This window comes from Fundulus heteroclitus, chromosome 6 (genome assembly GCF_011125445.2).
Source record: "Fundulus heteroclitus isolate FHET01 chromosome 6, MU-UCD_Fhet_4.1, whole genome shotgun sequence".
Lineage (NCBI taxonomy): Eukaryota > Metazoa > Chordata > Actinopteri > Cyprinodontiformes > Fundulidae > Fundulus > Fundulus heteroclitus.
Genome location: NC_046366.1, coordinates 25,213,622 through 25,223,280, shown reverse-complemented (window position 1 = coordinate 25,223,280; position 9,659 = coordinate 25,213,622). Strand labels below are relative to the sequence as shown.

Here is a 9,659-nt window from a genome sequence, read left to right as displayed (position 1 = left end):
TGTGATTTTGTTTTTTAAAGTCCTGTTTTTTTTCATCTGTTTTACTACGTTTATCCTTAGCCTTGTGTTGGATTTATAGTTATACATAGGTATATATATACATGGATATATATATATATATATATATATATATATATATATATATATATATATATATATATATATATATATATATATCATATTACCGTGTGTGGAATGTTGTAAATATATATATATATATATATATATATATATATATATATATATATATATATATATATATATATATATATATATATATATATATATATATATATATATATATATATATAAAACAATGTGTGTATTCTGGAGCATGTAACAAAAGTAATTTCCCCCTGGGATTATTAAAGTATGTCTGATTCTGATTCTGATTCTGATTCTGATGACATATATTTATGCTACTCACCTGACTCCCTGGTAGAAGAGACATTGTTGCTCGACTAATCTTAATTTCTGGTTCACTAAAATCAAATTACATCAGAGCTTTTTAATCAGTAAGCGATTCAGACACCCGAACATCTCCACCACAGAGTTTAAGGTTTTGATTAAAATCAATGCTCACTAAGCAAATACCATTTTTCTTTTAGCATCTTGCAGAACACTCTGAGAGGATGAATCAGTTAATATCAAGCAAAATGAAAGCTTGGTGTAGCAGCACCCAGAATATGCTCCTGACACTCCAGCTAGTAATTAATTACATGCATTACGATGTTATCTTGGTTGACCAAGCCTGACCTTTGCTGGGGCCCGGGCTCTAGTTAACAGGCTGACTAGCGGGGCATGGTCCACGGTGGAAATAATAAGGGAAAGGAGCGGAATTAATTGGGTTTGATTAAGAACACTTTTCAAAGGGACACTATTTTCCCCTCTTGACATAATTGCAGATCAGTCAGAGGGTGGGGTGGCGTGGGGGGTTTGATGGCTGGCGCCAGTTGCTTGTCGTTTGCGGCATGGGTTTACTTTCAGAAAATAGACACGCCACTCAAGCAGAACATCCTCTTTTGCCTTATACCATGGCAGCATCGCAGGTGCTACTTTGAGTTTGTTATATTTCGTTAAATTAGCACGTTAATGTTGACAAATTATGATAAAAAGCTTTGTTTCTGGAAAATTTGACTGTGAACACAGAGTTTCAGTCACCAATAGAAACCATATTGCCATAAAATCAAAACCCTGTTAAGACAGGAAACCTCTTAGTCTTATATTTTGAGCTATTGTTTAATTATATGAACCGCTGAAACTGGTTTTGTGCAGGGGTTTGAATACACTTTAATTAATTTTGTTATGTTTAATTATGTTTGGATTCATTGTTTTCTAACCCAAACACAGTAAAAATAATATACATATTATTACTCAAATATTTTGATAAATATCCCATTGCGAATCCCAAAGGTTTTTGCTACCATCAGGACAGCTTTGGTATAATTCTGACTGAATATTTGGCAATTCCTTAATCTGAAAAGGTAGAGCTTATTTAATTGGCTATTTTTATAGGATGGACCTGGCTTTTAAGCGTATCTGGTTCAGGTCAGAGCTTTAGGAAGACTTCAGCATAATTTTAGCCTGCTTTAGCCAAACCAAAGCCAGTTCTGATGAGTGCTTGGGATCTGCCTATTGGCCTACAGAATTGTTACTCAAACCATATCATCATCTACTGATAGTACATGATAACTGAGGCCTATAAAATCAGACAAAAGGCTCCTGGTCTTAGGTGTTTTCCTGAAGCAATGCACTGTCCAAACCTGGGGTGAAGTTCCTGGGACATCCACTCCTGACTATATACTGGGAACCATAATAATTAAAACTGGGTTCCCTCGGATTTTATTGGCTGTTTTATTGTCTAAATGTTTAGTTCTTCTTCTGCTTTGTGTCCTTCCTTTGCTACTTGTGCTCTTACTTGTGCCTTGTATAGATTCCTCGTGTGTTCTTCCTTAATTTCTCCCTTTCTTATGTCTTTCCTTGTTCCCCGTCATTCTTTCTTCCCTCTATGTCCATCCTTCCTTTATATTCTTCCTTGCTTTATGTCCTTCCTTCCCTCCTTATTTGTAGCCATCCTTCTTTTCTCTGTACAATCCTTCTTTCCTTCCTTTCTTTCGTTCTTTACTTGCTTTTGTCCTTCCTTCCTTCTTTTGTCCTGTTTTCTTTCCCTTCTGACTTGTGTCCTTCCTTCTTTCCTACCTTGTATAATTTCCTCCTTTCAACCTATTGTCCTTCCTTCCTTGAACTGTCTTTGTTTCAGAGGGGTTGGACTGGGCTACGCTCCAACCAGAACTGTAAACTCACTAAAATAATAATGTTATGAGAAACAAGAGATATGCCACTGAAAGAGTTAATATCTTTCTGAGAAAACCAAATCTTTTTTCAGGTTTAATGTTTATTAAAAATAATCTAAAGACAGTTTTTTTGCCATTATGTCTGTGAAGATTCAAAGACAAATGATAATTTCTGATGAGTTAAAGGTCAAATATATAATTTCTTCTTTGAAATTTAGGCATGTCTAATGTCGAGAGGAAGGATTTTGGAAATATTTGGCTTCGAGCCGTCATCTATTCTTTTGTCGCTACTGCTAAGCTTTCCTTTTGCTGCCAGGAAAATCCTCTGCTGGTAAAACAGGGGCTGTGCAGGGTCTTCATTAACTTTTTAGACACAACTGGGTCTGTGTATAAGAAATTACATGTTAAGTTTTTAAGTTTTAGTCTAGCCCTACCATTTTTATTTCACATAAACCTATTCCCCTCAGATCTGATGGTGGATTGTTTCAAAAAGGTAAGATCATTGAAGTTGGTTCTGCTATTTCTACATGTGCCATCACCAACTGCTAATCCTTTACTGGTACTTTTTTTTTTAAGTAAACGTTTTTCATCATCATGACTGAAAACCGGGAGTCTTTTTTGTTCCAGAAGTGTGTCATATCAAGCCACCTTTCATGTTGCTGTTGCTGTTATCTTGCATTAATGTTTCAACGACAATTTGACTTTTCTTTCACTTTTTTGCACCAGTGCAAGGAACTGCAGACGACATCGACACTGAAGCTTTGTTGATGTTAACCACATCCTTTGGTCTCGTCCTGTGAGGCAAAACCTCTGTGGGATTTATTTAACTGCTTGAATAGAGCTGATGTCCCTCTTATTAAGGCACTCATCAGGTAGAAGGCTACAGAGGTGTTCAATCTTTATCGTTACCTGTTAGCGCCATCTACTGTTAAGCATTAGTCATTGCACCTCCTCCGTCTATTGTACTGGATGTCTACATATCTGCTGGTGGGACAGGTTGTTAAGATAACAACCATAGCAAATATGGGACGTGATGATGTCTTGAACTCTTTAACTGTGATCACTGGAGCATAAAAAGATTTCTCAAGAACAATTTTGATAAGGTATTTTTCTTATTTATTTATTTATTTTTTGGGGGCGGGGGGGGGGGGGGGGGGGGGGTCGATAAAGGTACAATGAAATGTAATGTAAAATGTACAGATGGAACCTTCTCTGTGATGTGTACAGTATACTGAATGGTTATTAGTTTGGTTGCAATGGCATGGCCAAATGTATTTAATGGTTCCGTTCAATTCAAAAAGTCTTTAATTAATTTCAAAGGGAAATTGTATGCTTTTGTAACTCATGTTAAACGGGTTTCATCAAAGAGTTGTTGTAGATGCTGATGGTTGTTGGCAGGAGAATGAGAGAACTTGATTTTCATCAAGTACAGGCAATGATTCTCTCACGGTGGTGAGATTTTAAAACTTAAATTACTTTTAAAAAAGTCTGAAATTGTTTTAAAACTTAAAGTCACAACAAACTTCTTAGAAAAATATAACTGTAACAAAATTTAAAGGTTTTTCACCGACACAATTTTATGTTTTCGTAACTCATATTATACGTGTTTCATCAAAGAGTTGTTGTAGATGCTGATGGCTGCTGGAAGGAGGGATGTCCTGCATCCGTCTGTCCTACAGCGGCTCTGGAGAAGCCTCTGACTGAAGATACTTGTTGTTGTACGACAGATCGTTCTTCATTTTATGAAGAATCCTTCTTAGTAAAATCATCTCCAGAGGTTCTAGATGAGTCCACAGAGCAGAGGCAGACTTCTTTATAAGCTTTTTGAGCTTTCTAAAGTCAATTGCACTGATGCTGCTACCCCAACAGATGATGGCAGAAGAGACCACACCCTCTACAACAGACTTATTGAAGATGTGCCGCATCTTTCTGCAAATACTGAAGGACCTAAGCTTCCTCAAGAACACTTTACCCACCTTGCCTGCTGTTGGTAGTCAGAGGACCCGGTGGCACCATTGGTATGATAACCCTGCGTCTGTCAGTCTGTGACTACAATGTACCTAACCATCACCAGCGTGGGAATGTGTGTATGAACGGCTGAATGACTTACTGTGGAGTAAAGCGCTTTGGTTTTTTTGATGAAGTGCATATAAGTATAAGTCCAGGACAATTACCACAATAAGTCCAGTCTGCTCTGTTCCTTCATGTGGATAACTTCACAGAGGCGTCTCCAGTTCAGTCTGTGAATTGTGGTAATAGTTTGGACTCATTCCTGTTTCTCCTGAAACTACAATCATTTCCCTTATTCACATTCAGGATGAGATGATAGTTTCCACACGATGAAACCAAGCAGTCCACCGGCTCCCTGTCATCAGCTTCCTGTCTGATGCATCCAATGACTGCAGAATAATCCCAGTATCTTTAAATAACAGGAATCTGTTCTGTACTGAAAGTTTTTATTTTATTTTATTTATTTAAACCTAGTAATAAGAGTTTAGAATTGTGCATTCATGGGAGGATTTACTCCCTCAGTATTCTTGGCTTAAAACCTATTACCAATAAAGTTAACAGAAAATACAAGCTGTGGACAAATGCAAACCAGACATTGACCAGAATCTAAGACTGAAAAAGGCAAACTATCTGAAATGTGCAGCCCTCTTTGTCCACAAAACCCCACCCAACAGTTCAGGTTAAATAAAAAAAAATAAAAAATGCTGCCTCCGTACTGAGCCTGTTAATGGAGAACATTTCTACTCTGGTCATCTGTTCTTACCCCAGTAAACAGAAGAAATGTGGATAAATAATGCCCCTGAAACACTGGGAAATTACCCTGATTTCTGGAAAAGCTCCCGTGGAGCCAAAACATGCCTTAGGATATAATCCGTTTGGTTTTCACATCCATCTAATGATACCCAGGTTTCACAAAGTTTTATGGTATACTCGGCTCTTCCACCTTTCTTGACCTATTTAGACTATGGTTAGAACCAGCAAAGATGCATTTATATCCTGAGTAATCACAGAACATATTTTTGGGTATAGTGCTGGATAGCAAAACAAGTAAAGATCCCAGAAATACAGATTTTTTCTCCAACATTTAGTGGAGAGAGAAACTGTGGCAGCTTTTGCAGTGAAAACACGGTCAATGTGGGCGAAATGCTACCGTGTGTTTACTGTCATTGCACAGAGCTCAGAGCAGCTGTGGGGAAGGCAGGAGAGAAAGAGAGGAAGGGGAGGTGGGGACAGCGTCACAGGCAAAGAGCAAGAGGAAAGGAGGTGAGTTCATATGGAGGAGGAGTTTCGTGCAAAGCAGGAGAGAGGCTATGATAGACCGTGAGAAAAAAGCAGGAGAGAGAAGGAGGCTGTGCGTGAGGGAGGAAGATGCTGTTGCCAGGGAACAAGGCTGAAATACAAGGAACCGTGTTTTACAGTTCGGAAGAGGATGAAAAGTCATTTTAGTGATGGACACAAAATGGACTAAACTGGAGGAAAACAGGTGATCCTGACCACGGAGAGCCTGACAGAATCAAAAGAAAAAAAGGTAGGCAGCTGGGATTACATAACTAACAGAGCACCGCTCCAATACGACTGACATCATCCGAAAGGATTAGAGCCCGGGGGGCTTTGGTGTTAGTGGGTGGAGGATGATGAGGAGGGGACGGGGGGATTCAGCAGAGTGGAACAGACGCAAATAGCAGGAATAGAGAAAAAAGAGGATGTTTTTTTTTATTGTACTACATGTTAGAAACGAAGAGTTGTTATAATCTTTAGACCAGAAGTCAGTCCAGGATCCAGCTGTATAAAAGATGAGGGCACAGCGATGCCATTTCGAGACTGTCCACATCAATCTTCTCTCCACAGGAAGACACGACTTGCCTCCATCGGCAGCATCAGCAAGCAACAGGAACTGTGCAGCTTCCCTAGAAACCGGAGAGCATCACCTGAAGAGGTAAACAGTGATGACCCTCAGTCAGCTGCTGTAAGGAGGGACATTTGAAGAAAGGAAGAAACCCGCTAAGGAGAACTACGTCATTACATAATGTGAGTGTTTAGCACGGTTTTTATTTTTCTGATTGCAACCCTGCGGGGAGATTTATTTTGTGTGGGACTTGGCCAGTTTGTCAAATAAGATCTTTAATGTTTCAAGGATGCCCCCTTAAGGATAGACTCTCCGATCTCAATAGTGACATGAATCTAAAACCATTTGTAGCACCAATAAACCATATTAATCACAGTTAAATTTCATAAGTCAACATCAGTTTCAAAGATAAATCCAACCTCATCAGGAAGCTACTTTTATAAAACACTGCAGGAAGAATCAGGAGAATTTTGTATTTTTATCACATATAAAGTTTGTTTAGAATAATCATAAAGATTTAAAGAAATGAAGACTCAATGCAAGCTAATAATGAAATCAAGAAGTCAAGGTCACTATTCTACTCAGAAATAGCTACTCTCTACTGATTGTTCAAGCAAAAGAAACAAACAAAGATGAAAAGGGGAAGTTTTATAACTTCAGAGGAATACAGGATCAAAACAAATTCATCTGATTAAAATATAGGGATTAAGGTAAATTTATGAGGTTCTGGTAAACTGGAGGAAAATAATTTGCTAGTCTGTTTCTGTAACCTAAAGAAAGTAATTATGACCTAGTTCTCAGTTAAAACATCTAACTTTAAAATAAGAGGAAAGAAAAAAGGAAAGATGAAACCAAGATGGGAACCGGCCTTGATTGGTCCCCTTTAAGCTCCCACCAACCAAAAGAGATCTTACTGGATTAGACGTCGGCTCTCTTACACTTCAAAAATCCAACCTGCGTGTCTGCTCATGTAGTTGTTGCTTTCGTCTCTCTCAGCTTTAGACACATGGGAGTTTTTGCTCTAACAGCAATTCTGTTTTCCAAAGGTCCCTCTTACACTATCAGGTGTTGCTGGTTTCTCCTTATTTTGGGCTTTGGATGGGCGGAGAGTCTCCTTTTCAATCACGTATGGGGCTGGCAACTTTTCTAAGCAATACTGAGCACACGTTCAAGGTGTATGGAGGAAATAATATGAATCTTGCCCAGCTTAACATAAAGATAGACAAACGTAATGCAGCAGCTAATGCAAACAACAAGGAAACAAAGAAACAACGCAGCTAGTTCTTAAAAGGCTTGTCCGTCCCATTTCTGAATCAGTTGGGCAAACCGTCTTGAGGATTGTAAAAGTTATGAACAGGAACTGAAGGGAAATGCAGGTGAGGAACAGATGTAATACAAAATGTGCAAAGAATGAACTAAGAACATAATTCACAGATGCATGAATTAAATGTATGAATTAGCAACCAGAAAATATAAACAGGAACAAATCCGAAACAGAAAGAAACCAAAAAACTCAAAACACCTATTAGTAATAAGAATTAGGAAATACCTGAAAAAAGCAGAACCAAGGGAACATGACAACAAAGAAATAGTCAAAAATACATACGCAAAAGAAAATCAAAACCCAAACCTGGAGATCGTGACAGAGGGCCGTTTTCAACTTTACTTTTTAAACAAAGCTTCAATGCAAAGCTTCCCCAAAATTTTTAAAGCAAAATCAAGGACTTTAACAGGCACAGATAAGCAAAAAAAAAAGTTTAAACACAAACCAACAAGGTGATGAAAGGTCACCTACAGTAACTTCATAAGGTCTGGTCATGTTTTTGTCAAGATCACTGGGTTATATTTTAGTTTTTTTTTAAATGGCTTTACCTGTTTATTTTTTTAAAGCTTCAACCAAACTCACAATAGAAAAGGGGCTAGCTTCAAAGCTAAATCAATCGATGAGCGTTTTGAATTTCCATTAATTCTGATCAAACTACAGAGGTGGCCTCGTCATAAAGCACTTTAGCTGAGCTGATAACAATAAAATAAAGTATTACTAAAATCTGCTTTCGATCTTTATTGTTGTTTATTTTGTAGGGACACTAAACGCTGCAGAGGACTTCTAAAGTTTTTTTGGCCCTACCATTGCTCCCTTCTTGCCTAAAGACAGAGCTTGTGATCAATCACTACATCTGGGTTATCTCTAATCCTCAATGGGCCAACAAATGCCTTTCAAGCTACAAGCTCAGCTCAAATATAGCTTTCTCAAGTGGGAACTCCCCTGCTTTACTGATTTTCAAAGGGAGAGAACCTGTGAGGAGAAAAAAACCTGTAATCCCTGTCTTCTGATAGAGTTTGCCTTTCATATATTTCATATTCCGGCTGGCACAAAGGCAAAGGCAGCCCTGCCATCTGGACACAAATCCTCACCAGACAAACGCTGCTGCATTGTTACTTTTTTGCCTCAGATGTTTACTGAATGAACAAGCAAGGCTTTGAACGTGACATTTTGCACTGACTAGCAAACTGCTCGGTGAGGATCTGTGTCTGTTCCTATGAGTACAAGTTTAGCCTTGGGAGCCTTTATTAAAATGGAGATGACCAAATGTTGTACAAGGTTTGCAAAACACATTGCAACTTGCTTTCGGGTTTAAACAGTCAACCTCGATTCCCCGATCCCAGCACAGCAGCGTCAGGAGCCTGGAGGCACAGAGCATGTGTCTTTTACCCCACTTTTTTTCCTTCTTTCTCTTTTTTTCATTCTATACAAAAATAGCCTATCTGTATCAAATCAGTTCCATCCCTATGCACTAATGGACTGTGGTGATGTCTGTTAAATAAACCCAGGTCGGGACAGAGATTTATTGGTATAGGAAAACTGCTTTTATGGGTTTGCGCTACTTAGCTTGACTGATACTTGTATGTAAGGCAGCAATGAATCAATTTTAATGTTTAATGCTATACATGGAGACCTTCACTTTGGTTACGTGGATGCACACACGAGCTGACTGTGTTGCCTGCAGGGAATGGCTGCTGTATGAGCAAATCAGTGTTTTATTTTAGTCTCCTTCCCTGGGGATGCTGGGGTCAAAAATCCATTTGGATTGGGTGTTATGCATCCACACGATGGCAGCTTTCCTGTAAAGTCATTAGAAATGTGTTAGAGAATGACACGTTGAGCATGCTTAAGCTGTTCTTTGGTCTGAAAAAAAGTCTGGGCAAGACATGCCTAGAAATAAAAATTAAAACAGCCCCTAACTAAAATGTGTGTGCTTTTTATGCACATTACACTTTTCATCTCTTCTGTTTAAAAGAGTAAATATCATGGGCTTGATGAAGGCTTAGAAAAGTGCTACTATATGCATTCTGTTGGGTGTTGAGTGCTGTCAAAATCTGATCATTTTAAATAAATAAATTAGTCACATTTTTTTTGTAGGAGACGAATGTGTAAATTATTGTAGATCCAAAATTAAAAACAGGGTTTTGCTCATTTGCTGGTATTAAAAGGATGGTCATCAAGTTTG

At 38.3% G+C, this 9,659-nt stretch overlaps 1 protein-coding gene across 1 annotated transcript in view; it reads left to right on the top strand.

The window, feature by feature from the left end:
- The first annotated feature begins 5,012 nt into the window (after positions 1 to 5,012).
- Positions 5,013 to 9,659, top strand: part of atcayb (ATCAY kinesin light chain interacting caytaxin b) — an 86,705-nt gene continuing 82,058 nt past the window's right edge. Inside the window, exons 1-2 of the mRNA XM_021319976.2 lie at positions 5,013 to 5,832; positions 6,153 to 6,332. The gene's annotated coding sequence lies outside the window, so the exon portion shown is untranslated. The remainder of the gene's footprint in view (positions 5,833 to 6,152; positions 6,333 to 9,659) is intronic.